The sequence below is a fragment of the Triticum urartu genome, chromosome 7A (genome assembly GCF_056163025.1).
Source record: "Triticum urartu cultivar PI428250 chromosome 7A, HENAU_Tu73, whole genome shotgun sequence".
In the NCBI taxonomy this organism is placed as follows: domain Eukaryota; kingdom Viridiplantae; phylum Streptophyta; class Magnoliopsida; order Poales; family Poaceae; genus Triticum; species Triticum urartu.
The window spans coordinates 332,932,781-332,946,844 of record NC_141879.1 but is presented as its reverse complement, the minus strand read 5'-3'; positions in this window follow the sequence as shown (position 1 = coordinate 332,946,844).

The following is a 14,064-nucleotide window of genomic DNA, read 5'->3' as shown; positions in this document are numbered from 1 at the left end:
TGCTTAGGAGAAGCCCTGCGATGGTAGAACATAAACATCGTCACCACGCAGTCGTGCTGACGGAACTCTCCCTCAAAGCTCGGCTGGATCGGAATTCGAGGTACGTCATCGAGTTGAACGTTTGCAGAACTCGGAGGTGTCGTGCGTTCGATACTTGATCGAGTCAACCGCGTTATGCTAACGCTTCCGCTTTCAGTCTCTGAGGGTACGTGGACACACTCTCCCCTCTCGTTGATATGCATCACCATGATCCTGTGTGTGCATAGGTATTTTTTAGAAATTACTGCGTTCCCCAACATACTCAACATCTAGCCCAGTGGCCCACTCATCCTTTGAACTGTTGAGCATGCGTAGGAAGCGAGCAAGGCATTCTTTCACTGTCACGGATACACGTGTGTAGATGACGATGAACTCATCGCCGGTGATGGCTCTAACCTAGTACTTAGCAGCGACCATGGAGATCTAGGAGGCCATGGATTTTGGAGGTGGGTTAGGAGAAGTTGAACTGGTGTAATGCGAAAGGATGGGACGATTGGGAGTGAACTTCTGTAAGGTAGTAGTAGAAGACGGGGATGAGTAGGGCATGCGAACGGCGTGGGGTTGTTGGCTTGCCTGGTGGATAAACGGCTACAAGCCCCCAAGGAGTTCTGGAGTACTATGCGGGACCCACTAGATGTCATGTCTACTACTACCTCCTTCCTGGTTTATAGGTCCCCTTTGTAGTTTGTGCCTAATTTTGACCAAAGATTTAACTAACAAAAATGTTAATGTATGTAAAAAAAGTTATATCATTGCATCCGTATTTGAACATAGTTTTCAATGATATGATTTTTGGTGACATGCTCGAACAGTTTGTTAGTTTAATCTATGGTCAAAATTTGGCACGAAATACAATAAGGACCAACAAACCAGGACGGAGGTAGTATACCCATGTCGTAGGCCTCACGATATAGCTTCTGCCTGTTCGCATGCCATGCCGACACGTGGACGTAACTTCAATTAATTCCGTCAACCATCGCGCCTCCCACGACTTTCACCTCCCTCGCGCGGTCGCGCCCTTCAAGACTTCGACCGGCTATAAATGAGTAATTTTTTTGGCCTACTCCGCATGCATGATACTCCCTCTAGTCCTTTTTACTTTCGTCAACCGTTTGCAAAGTGTTTGACCAAATTTATACTAAAAATATCAATATCTACAATACTGATTATAATGAGCATAAGAACTACGTTTTATAACGAGTATAAAAATATTGATTTGAAATTGTGAATGTTGATACATTTTTCTATAAGTTTGGTCAAAGTAGAGGTACATTGACTTCAGACAAAACTTAAATGCACAATGCAGACTAGTTCCTCCGTCCAGGTGCGTGCCCTGTCCTATCTATTCATCACAACAAGGTTAGCTATTAGAGTACTACTACCTCCCTTCTAGTTCAAAAGGCTTGGTTCAAAATTTGCACCTACTCTTACCAAGATAGAGGCGGTGGAATAGTTTTTGTAGTTTGCAAAAGTACTCAACTAATGGTGTCATTCTTCACAAAAAATGTGTTTACCAATGCATTACCGCATTGCATGCATGCATGACCACTAGTTACACTAACCCCCCTCTCTTCTTTACTTCTTTGCCACATCAGCATGTTTGCTATTCCTGTGTGCATGATACCAGCTAAGATATCACCATTACGGCCAGCCTTAATCATCGCATGCAATAATTTATTGCACATTGAAATATGAACATGTGTGGGGCATGTATGTTTTTAATGACTTGAGACTATACCTAGCCCGGCATGCAAGATGACTTATTATGCACCGTTTCCTATACCTGCAGGAAGACCGTTTGTCTCCAAATCTTTTCCTCTCCATGTGGGAAAACAATATGCCTGCTTGACTCTCCTTCTCCCTCCGGCGGTCCCACCACTCCACCCAGTGTGGGAAAAATCTGAATGCATGACTCTCCTCCCCCCCCCCCGCGCTCGTCCAATTCGTTGTGACCAGCAATATTTCCACCCCTTCTCTCCCCCATAATTTACTCCAACAAATATTCCCACATAGCTGTTACATTAATCACGCAACATATCTTACAGGACGCTACTTCAGTTACCTAACTGCATGTGCGTTGGGTCACTGACATATGTGCCCAATAGGGGTCTGGCCCACATGTCAGTGACGCAACTGGACCTGCAGTTAAGTCAGCGTAGCTTAGTCCATATCTTACGTAGCTGTGCCATTGCTCGCGATAAATATTGCGCCTCCCACGACATTCGGAAGAACGCTCACGTTCATCGCTATCTCCTCCCCCTCCCTCTCACGTCAACCACCATGGCATCGCCCCTCCCAAGCCCTAGGCACCCCTCGCTGCACCGCGTGGACGGTCACGCGTCGCTGTTCCGTTCCTCGCCGCCACTAGTCGAGGAGGACGCGTCGGTGTTCAGCTCCTCGCCGTGACGCATCGAGGTGGACACGTCGGCATTCCCAATCTCGCTAGCACACGCGTCGGAGGATGCGTCGGCTCCCCGCTACGAGGAGAATGCTGTGCCACCCGCCGAGCCCCCCAGCCTTGAGGAGCTTTGGAAAGAAATGGATGTCGCCTTGTGGGAGGCTTTGCCTCTGGCAGAGCACGCCAAAATAGAGCGCGAGAAGAAGGTTGAGGAAGAGAAGCGCGCCGTGGGGCAAGCTGCCTGGTAGGCCTATGTCATGTCCGAGAGAGTCGGGCAATTGGCTCTTTGGCAGAAGGCTCATGCGAGGGTCGTGAGGGTGGCGGAGGACTCCCGAGCCAAAGCCATGAGTGTAGTCGGGCCCAAGCACCTCGTCTACACTTGGCGGTACGTGGACCGGGTGCACGCTTCCAGCGAGGAGGAGTACCTATTGGCACTGGATCAGCACACCAGTGACATCGCGCTCGCCCGCCGGCAAGCCGCCAATCAGCACCACGTGAGTTGCAAGGCTGAGGAAGAGGCATTGTGTCGGTGCGCTGGGAAACGGCCGCGCACCAGGGCACTCGTGGCGCGCCACAAGCGCTCCTGCGAGCGTCGTGGCTTTTAGTAGGAGTATAATTCAGTTTCGTAAGGCGGTCTCATTAGTTTTGGGACGCAAATGATAAATCCCGAACATTCAGGAATTATTAGCACCCTTAATTAAGTATGTAAAAGGGAAAGTTTGGAAACCTTGTGGATCCGTACGCATTTTGTAAGTACGTGCATATAGCACTAACGTTAGTATATACTATCACACTACACGACTCTCTCTATACATGCTTGCAGACTGTGCTACTCCCTCCATCCAGGTGAATAAGTTATCTTTGGTTGTGCACCGTGACCAAGAAGGAGGGAAGACTTATACACCTAGACGGAGGGAGTACTACTATTACTTATGTATGTGCGAATGCACGTTTTAACATTACGACACGGTTTTTGTAAAAGTAGAAACACAACACTAGTCAAGCTTGTGAAACGATTCAATGCAAAACAAATGCAAAAATGCTCGTTCGATTCTTTACTTTTAGCTTCCTTCTCTGTGGTTATTTCTCTGTCGTACTTTGTACGTAGTATCTCACTGCTCAGAAAGGCATGCAAATTCCCAAACCGCTTCCTACACCCTGTATCGATTTTTTTGCCTAACAAGTTGTGCCGTGCAATTGGAATTCCAACTTGAGTACTACTACTAGTAGGAGTACCAAGGGCCAGTTCTTTTAGGCTTCTAGATTAGTAATCCCATAACTACTACCTCCGTCCTGGTTTATTGGTCCCCATTTGTAATCTATGTCAAATTTTGATCATAAATTTAACTAATGAAATGTTTGTGCATGTCACATGCACTAACATTTTATCAGTTAAATCTTTGGTCAAATTTTAGCATAAATTACAATGGTGATGAATAAACCAGGATGGAGGTACTAGTATTAGTTTAGAAGCCCAAATAAATGACCGAGGCGCCTTAATGTTACTCTCCACTATGACTAGTCTTATGGGAAAAGTTGGGGAAGAGATGGCTTATTTTTTAAGCCGCCAAAAGAATTGGCCCTAGGAGTAGTAGCTAGGGATCGAGTGTGCGAGATGAACCGGAGAAAGTAAACGCAGAGAGATGAAATGCAAAAAATACGGAGGGATGTGATGGTTGCGTGTCCGTTTATTTTATCGGGCCACTTATTACTAGGAGCGGTTGGGTTTTGTGATATGACGGCTTCACTGCCGCATCACGAGCAGGGTGAGACTCCCGTGCAGCTCCGCCCTCTACACTGGTACTACATCGGTCGTGGTTTATTAGTCCCCCATTGAATTTGACTAAAGATTTGACTAACAAAATGTTAGTGCATGTCAACAAAAACTACCATTGGATTCGTATTTGAACATAGTTTTCAATGATATAATTTTAGGTGACATGCATCAGCATTTATAGTACTATATATCATGTTAGTTCAATTTTTGGTCGTACTAATCTATAGTAAGGTGCCCATGCGTTGCACGGAAGAGTGAAATGCATTGATCTGGGAGTTGTTTATTTTGACAAAGGATGTGGGGGTCATCTCATGTGTAACGGGTATCGATATGTTTCTTCGGATATTATTTCATCTCTAGAGCTCACAAACATTTGGGTGAAATAGATAAAAAGTATCTGTTCCAAACAAAATCATTCAAGTGTTCAACCTGCATCCAAAACTTGTGAAGAAATAACACTTATTGTGCTTTGAAAGATATGATCTTTAAGAATTAGTTTTTGAGTATCGATTGTTATACATGTTGGCTACAGATGACTTGGCACTTTCTTATAGTCAACAGTTGGCTATACTATTAAATATTAACCATGCCCTTATACACCTAGACGGAGGGATTAAATCAGGATGACTTGGAAGGGGGCAGAGGAGATGTAAGAAATGGTTCATCATAAGTCTTTTACCAGTATTGTAGTAAAAATTTCATACATGGAAGATTCTAGACTAAACCATAAATGGATACACTTTTATTCTTGCGCGATACTCCAATAGAGCAAGATCATGCATGGAAGTCTCCACATGCTTAGACAGCGGATTAAATTGAGCGAAGACTAATGATCAACATTTATCTTGGTAATGCATATGCCCAGGTGAACCTCCTTGGAGTCCCCATGCACCATGTTGGGGGCCAAATCATACCATGTGTGTTCCATGTCCACATCGGCAGGAAGGTCGGCATAGTCCTAGTCAGCTTGATGTAGCCAGTGTTGCTGCCCACGTACCCCTGAGGGGTAGTAAAAGTGAGCACACACCCATACATCGGCCTCGTGTCAATGTCAACGTCAGTGGCATCGCCCCTGACGCACACTACAGAGATGGGGTGGTGGCCAACGCGGGCCTTGCCGGTGCCCACGATCAAGAGGAAGATGTTGCCGCCCTCCTCCGAGACTAGCAGGCGGCGGTGATCCTCCAGCGACTCCGGCACGGTGAATGGGTAGCACATCTCGTACTTAATGTTCTCTGCCAAGGGCCAGTAGTGATCGCCGCATGCATGTGTGAGGTGATGCACGATGTCCGCCGGTGAGCCCCAAAACGGCATCGGGCACTCATAGAAGTAGACGAAGGGCTCCTTGGAGGCATTGACCAGGCCGTCCATGAAACGGGAGTGGCTGTAGGGGACGTTGCGCCAGTTGAATATATGAGCAAGTTACTATGAGATTTAGTCCGAATAAGCACAAAATAAATCACGATGGCTATAACAGAGATTAAACTAATCATGTGGACTAGCATAGTAGATGAACAGATAGAATCTAGGACACAAACTAGAAACATGAATTCTACCACAATTTCGAACAGGAAGGACAGAAACACATATGGTGCAATAGGAGCAGCACCGTTGGCATTGAGGTTGTCGCCCATGTTGTTGAGGAAGAGGTTGCCGAGGTAGGGGAAGAAGTTATCGTCGGTGAAGTCGTCGCTGCCAGCAGTCGCGAGAGTGCGCTCCCCAAATTTCAACAGCGCCCGCCGAATGGAGCGCAGGAGGGAGTGGCTGTAGGGGACGTTGCGGCCGCTGAATGGAGCGCGGGAGTAGCACACGAAGCAGTTGATGGTGCTCCTCCCTAGTCTCTATCTCTACTCTTATCTCTATCTCTATTACTCTTCTTTGTTTTTTATAACAAATCAAATAGTACTGCGCCATCCGCTGCGCGCCCGGCTGAACACGCCTCCTTGCCTCCATCAAATGCCTCTGTTAAACCTGCATGCAAACCGAGAAACCTACTCCGGCCCGTGGGAGGAAATTTGCCGGTTGCCGTTGGAGAATAATAGTCACGTCCAATCCATTTGAGTTAATTGCGTGTATGATTCTCCCTCTATACAAAGTTAATTGCATCCTTAATCTTGTATTTTAAGTACTCTGTAGGTTCCACTGTCAGTACAATGTACATGACTTGCAGGCTGGCTACAAATTCATACAGAAAGTTAAAAAGCAACAAATCCATCCTTAATCTTGTATTCTAAGTACTCTGTGGGTTCCACTACCAGTGCAGTAGCGAAAGAAGTATATATTAAAAAAAATAAAAAGCTAAAGTTTAGGACATAATTCAAACTCAGGTCATCGCGTTGCGAGCATCTGGCGCGGACCAGTACACCAGGTGTTCGTTGCGGACGATGCAAGAGATAAACCTTTATAACAGTGAGCCCATCCATTGCAGTGATCCAAAGTAGAATAATACATATTCACAAATTTGAAAGAAAATAGTTTAGTTTTGATATACATATCACAAAAAATATCTTATGTTTCATCCAAATATATTCTTTGGGCTGTTTTGATGAAGTAAGGGAGGAATGTGGTTGGTTTCAAGATACTAAGTGGTTTTGTGTAAACTGGAGCAGAGAAGTGGAAATTGTTGCAAAAGGCTACAACTTACATCACAGCCGTTAGATGCAGATCTAATGGTCAGAAATGGAAGAACGCAGACACACCATCATCACCAACTGAGTCTTTTATAGGAGTAGGAGTAGAGAAAAAACCAAGTTGGTGATGATGGTGTCAGGACCCCGATCCTAAGTCACACCGACCTAGCATGTAACACATCATATCACTTTGCGACCTCACGCATGGTATTCCACGGGTGCCACCTTACCTGGCCCGGGAACATTTGCGCCTTTTGGCTCACGTATATGATAGTGTCGCTAGCATCCATATGACAGAGAACCCGGGCCTACAAGACTGGTCGTAAACCCAAAGTGGCACTAACTTACAAGGACAGGCATACATGACCCAGCAATGAACGTGTCGGTCATCGACATATGAACCCAAGTCGTAGCAAGATACAAGGACATAAAGGAACAACGCGTGATATTTCCCCAAAGGGACAGACACAGGAACGAAGAAGGACACATGCCAGCCAGCCTAAGTGTTCCGGAGTAGTAGAAAGCTACCATGGCTCAGTGGAAACACTAGGAGACATTTCCCATTAAGAAAGGCTACCAAGAATAAACAACTAGGTTGTCGAATCACACACATACCAAGCATTTCAATAACATACACACAATATGCCCGATATGTGCAAATACAACATGGCATCATTGCAAAACTCTATGACTCAAAGTATTTATTCATAAGACTTTGAGGATTCAGATATTACAAACATGGGTCACATGACCCAACATACAAAGCATACAGGCAACGGAAGCATAACATGTCTGAGAAGCCTGACTATCTACATGACCCTCCCAAGGTACAAGATCATAGCTGAGGTAACAAGCTAAACGTTGAAGTCCACATGGATTTACTAGTGAGACTGAAGTCTCTCTGCAAAAACATAAATTAAGCAAATGTGAGTACAAATGTACCCGGCAAGACATACATCAGAACTAGCTACATATGCATCAGTATCAACAAAGGGATGGTGGGGTTTAACTACAGCAAGCCACCTTTGACTCAGTGGCTATCCTGAACTACGTTTGCAAGTAACTCTTTTGAGGTGGTGCACACGAGTCCACATATTCACCAAATCAATACACCACTATGGATCCACTCCCGTCTCCCTATGAGAACGCCATCCATAGCACTCACGCTTATCTTGCGCATTTTAGAGTATCCACTTTCACTTGTCTATGAACTATGTAGGAAACCTAGAAGTCCTTTACCGCGGACATGACTATTCGAATAGATCATTTATAACCCTAGAGGGGTGTACTTCTTCACACACGCTCTCGCCACTTACCACAATGTACACGTCGTGTATCTCGGCAACCTTCAAGCGGAAGCCTGGCGAGGGAGTCGGCCACGACCTGACTAACCACACAAGTCTCTAGTCCAGGTTTATCGCATATTCGGGTTCCATCCGCAAGGAGATCCGGTCGGGGTGTCCTCAACGGCCCCAAATGATGTGTACATGGTTCCCGGGTCACCAAACGGGCGACTCAGTACACCGGGCCACGTGCCTAGCACATCACAGCCCACCCATCGGGTCCGTGCTGCGCACAGCCTCCAGCATACTACAAACACTAGAAACTAGTTGCAACTCCTGGACAGAGATCAAGGCGATTAATAAGTCGAGAGGGGCACTTAAGCATTCCAGTGCGTGGTAGTAGTTGTTCATGGATCACAAACACAGAAGTCAGTTCCTGAGGATGGTTTCCATGAGACAACCCACCATGTACTCCTAGATGGCCTCTCACCGCTACCTTTACCAAATTATGTTCACACACTTAGCTCTCAATAGTAGGACATGTTCACCACATTCCAATTCATCCCCGATGAATCAGACCTGACTCAACTCTAAGAAGTAGCAGCCATGATAACAAGCCTGAATGAGTAGGCACATCAGGGCTCAAACAACTCCTACTCATTCTAGTGGGTTTCATCTATTTACTGTGGCAATGACAGGTCATGCAGAGGAAAGGGGTTCAACTACCGCAGCAGGTAACAGTTGAAGCATTGTTGACCTAATGCAGTAAAAGAGAGCAGAAGCAGAGAGTGGGATTGTATCGGAATGAACAAGGGGGTTTTGCTTGCCTGGCACTTCTGAAGATTATATAGCTCTTCATCGGTGTCAGCGAACTCATCGTCGGAACATATGTCTACCGAGGGGGAACAACCACCGGCAAACAAGTGGGAACACAGTAAATGCAATGCAACAATATGATGTATGAATGTGACATGGCAATATGTTGTGATTTGAGCTAATGCAGCTAGCAATGAGTTAAATGGAGTTGGTTCGAACACTAAATTCAAATTCAAACTCCATATGTGAAAGTTCATATGCCATTTATATGATTTGTCCTAAACAGCAGACATAAGTTGTGCTAACATGCATGAAAATGGTACAAATGGAAAGATTGGATTTTTCTGATCATTGTTCATATATAAATTATTTCATTTGGAGTTACGGTTTATTTTCTATGATTTTTAGAAGCTAAGGATATTTTCTGAAAATAAATAAATCGTTTAGATTTATTTAAAATCCAAAAAAGTGATTACTACATCAGCATTAAGTCATACTGACGTCACCTGGTCAACAGACCATTCCAGGTCAAACCTGACCTATGGGTCCAGCACATCAGTGTGACAGGGCAGGATTTGAGGCTGACCAGTGGGGCGAGGTCAACATTGATGTGGCAGGGTCAAAATGACATGTGGGGCCGGCTAGGTTAATCTAAACTAAGCATGAAATAAATCCCGAGTTAATTAGGGCATGGGGCCCATATGTAAGTGAGAGAGGGGGTTAACTAGTCGGGTCATCTGTGGCTAATGACAGCGCCACATCAGCAAGTCGGAGACCAGCCGGCAGTGACCACAGGACACGGAGGTGGCACGCCGGACTTGCGCTAGAGGCATCAACTTTGCACGTTGAGGGCACCAGGGCATAGCCCTTGCTTGCTCGCATCCAGCAGCAGTGGATTTGTTCTTGGGGGTCGCCGGAACCCGTGGGCTTGGTGCTGCAGCACGAAAGGGAGCTAGCTGGGGCGCGTTTTAGGTTCGTAGCAACGCGGGGAGCATGTACGCGGGCTCAGACGCAAGGTTTGTCCTCTGCAACTACGGCGACGACATGGACGCCGGCGATGAACTCACTGCCATGGTTGGGAGCGAGGCTAGCGAGCGGGAACGAGAGAGGGAGAAGAGGGGTTCAATGTGGGAGCTCACAGGGATTCGAGTGGAGCAAACGGCATGGACGGGGAAGCTCTGAACGACGTGAATCGGACAATGGCGGTCGTCGGGGTAGAGGACGAATATGGCGAGGTTGTAGTCAACTGTGGCCTTCTCCGGTCGCCTACATCGTCGTGAATATAAAGAAGATTTTGGCAAAGGATGTGACCCATGGTGAAGCCTGGGGTGCTTGGTGGCCAAGGTGAACAGCGACGGCGCTCTCGGGTACTCACGGCTGTTGCACGGGAGAGATAGCAGAGGAGGGGAAGGAGGTCCAGGGAGAAAGGGGAGAGAGCTGGAGAGTTGCATGGCGGAGCCAGAGACATCCATGTCATCGGGGACGTAGGCAGCCAGGCAGGAAGTGGCGGGGCGCGTGCCGGCAAGCTGTGGCCACGCGCCTCTGTCCTTCTGTCAAAGGAGGAAGAAGACTGGGGAGCCCCTGGTGGGGTGGGCCAGAACAAGAGCTGGGCCACTCTGCTGCAGGTAAGAAGCCCAGGTAAACTCTTTCTCTCTATTTCCTTCATTCTACTTTCTGTTTTCTACTTTTCTGAAGTTGTTTTGGATTTATTAAAAATGCGAGAGCATTTTCAAAAATCCTGCAAATATTTGTGGGAACTGTTTGGATTATTCCCGACAGCCCTCATTTACCATCAAGATTATTTGGACATTTAAAATATTTTATAGAATTTAAGTGTCCAAATTCAAATACTTGTGATTTAATTCAAAAATCCAGAGTGTCCTAGAGAAGTTTGCACCATTTTTGGCAGAGGTTCTACACCAATTCAAAAATGATGGACATTAATGAAGGGCATTTTTGGCTAATTGAAAAGATTTAATTTTGACCCTAGTTGAATTCGTTTGGTGCTAGGGTTTCAACATCCCCAATTCAAATTAATTTGAATGCATCGATATCTGCCAGAGAACATAGTAATATGGCACAATGGCGGGTGCGAGCTGGGAACAAAATGCAAATGCTGTGTATGTTCCAACCATCATATCTGCCTGAGATTCAGATCTGGTTGGTAACAGGATATATCAAACAGCATGTCTGGAAAAGAAAGGTAGCAACACAATCGACAAGATGACGTTGCGAGATTCTTGGGAAATGAACTACGGTAGCAAGCTCAAAAACATGAGCTGGTTCTGCTACATACCTGTGAACATGTTGTCCAAGACAAGCATGACCCCATAGTAGTCTTACAACAAGCACTACCGTGTTGGGGTAGAAAATAGCATTGAGGATATCGAAGTATTGTGCATTGCCATGGATTAGTAGTTAACTTCTTTTCTTGGGAAAAATCAATCAGTGGCATGGTGTGCTAGGGATTTATATAGAATGAAGGTTGCAAGTCTCCAGATCACAGAATACTTCGCATGTATGCATGACTGACTTGGGCTCATTCCAGAGGAAGCAAAACAAACTTTCTCAAATTCACGGCGGCAACTTGCATCATATGCATATGAATTAAAAGAAGCCACTTCTTCCATCAAAACATAAACTTCATGAGCTAGCACGAAGAAAATTCTTTCAAAAGTTTCCAACACTAACTCAGATGTTCAACATGAATCATGGACAAGATGAAAATATTGTCAATGGGCTCAACAACAAACCATCCAGGGTTCCATATAGATGGAATTCCAGAATTAAGTGAACACAGTGATAGCATTGGTCAGACCAAAGGATATAATGATGTATGCTCGAGGAAACAACGACGAGTAAGACAAAATTACGAACATCATTGGTGCCAATTTGATTTGACGATAGCCCATTGAGGGAGTCCTGGATTAGGGGGTGTTCGGGTAGCCGGACTATACCTTCAGCCGGACTCCTGGACTATGAAGATACAAGATTGAAGACTTCGTCCCGTGTCCGGATGGGACTTTCCTTGGCGTGGAAGGCAAGCTTGGCGATGCGGATATTCAAGATCTCCTACCATTGTAACCGACTTTATGTAACCCTAACCCTATCCGGTGTCTATATAAACCGGAGGGTTGTAGTCCGTAGGGAATCAACTCCATATACAACAATCATACCATAGGCTAGCTTCTAGGGTTTAGCCTCCTTGATCTCGTGGTAGATCCACTCTTGTACTACCCATATCATCAATATTAATCAAGCGGGACGTAGGGTTTTACCTCCATCAAGAGGGCCCGAACCTAGGTAAAACATCGTGTTTCCTGCCTCCTGTTACCATCCGGCCTAGACGCACAGTTCGGGACCCACTACCCGAGATCCGCCGGTTTTGACACCGACATTGGTGCTTTCATTGAGAGTTCCTCTGCGTCGTTGCCTTTAGGCCCGATGGCTCCTTTGATCATCAACAACGATGCAGTCCAGGGTGAGACTTTGCTCCCCGGACAGATCTTCGTCTTCGGCGGCTTCGCTCTGCAGGCCAATTCGCTCGGCCACCTGGAGCAGATCGAAAGCTACACCCCTGGCCATCAGGTCAGGTTTGGAAGCCTAAACTACACGGCTGACATCCACGGGGACTTGATCTTCGACGGATTCGAGCCACAGCCAAGCGCACCGCACTGTCTCGATGGGCATGATATAGCTCTGCCGCCGAACAACGCCTTGGAGGCCGCATACTCATCGGTTTCGACCATTGATTCAGAGCCTACTTCGTCGATCGAGGATCAGCGGTTGGACGCTGCATCGGGGGCTGCAATCTCAGAGGCGATCGAGCCGAACGCTAGCCCCGCACTCTGCACTACCCGTGACTCCGAGGATCCGGACTCCTTCCCGGACTCCGAACCCCCCGCGCCCCTGCCAATCGAATCCGATTGGGCGCCGATAATGGAGTTCACCGCCGCAGACATCTTTCAGCATTCGCCTTTTGGCGACATCCTGAATTCTCTTAAGTGTCTCTCTTTATCAGGAGAGCCCTGGCCGGACTACGGTCAGCGAGGGTGGAACACAGACGATGAGGAAATTCAAAGCCCACCCACCACCCACTTTGTAGCCACTGTCGATGATCTAACCGACATGCTTGACTTCAGCTCCGAAGACATCAATGGCATGGATGACGATGTAGGAGACGAACAGGAACCAGCACCTGTAGGGTGCTGGAAGGCCACCTCGTCATATGACATATATATGGTGGATACTCCAAAAGATGGAGATGGCGATGGAACAGTGGGGGATGACGCCCCCAAGAAACAGCCAAAGCGCCGGCGTCAGCAGCGCCGCTCTAAATCCCGCCAAAGCAAAAACGGTGATTCCGACACAGGAGATAATACTACCCCGGATAACGCCGAAGAACACCCACCTCAGCAAGATTCGGCACAGGAAGATGGAGAAGCCAGCCCTCATGAGAGAGCGGCACACCGAGAGGTCGAGGATGATAACTATACGCCTCCCTCTGAAGACGAGGCAAGCCTCGATGACAACGAATTCGTCATACCATCAGACCCCGCCGAACAAGAGCGTTTTAAATGCAGTCTTTTAGCCACAGCAAGCGGCCTCAAGAAAAAGCAGCAACAGCTTAGAGCTGCCCAAGATTTGCTAGCTGACAGATGGACTGAAGTCCTTGCGGCCGAAGAGTATGAACTCGAACGCCCCTCCAAGAGTTACCTGAAACGCAGGCCGCTAACCCGATCAGAGGAGGAAGCACCTACATCACCAGTGCATGACATGGCAGACCGGCCACCTCGCGGCCGTGACAGAGAGGCCTCTCGGCCCTCCACCCAAGCCATGCCCCGACGCCGCTCAACTAAGGCACGGGAAAATGCGCCCGACCTGCGAGACATACTGGAGGATAAGGCAAGACAAACAAGATCGATCTACGGATCGCGCAGGCGCCCTACGGCATGTGATAATGATCTTCACTCCGGATACAACAAATCCGGCCGGGCCGAACACAACAGACATAGCTCTTCCGAGCTGCGTCGTGATATAGCCCAGTACAGAGGCGCCGCACACCCGCTATGCTTCACGAATGAAGTAATGGATCATAAAATCCTAGAGGGTTTCAAACCC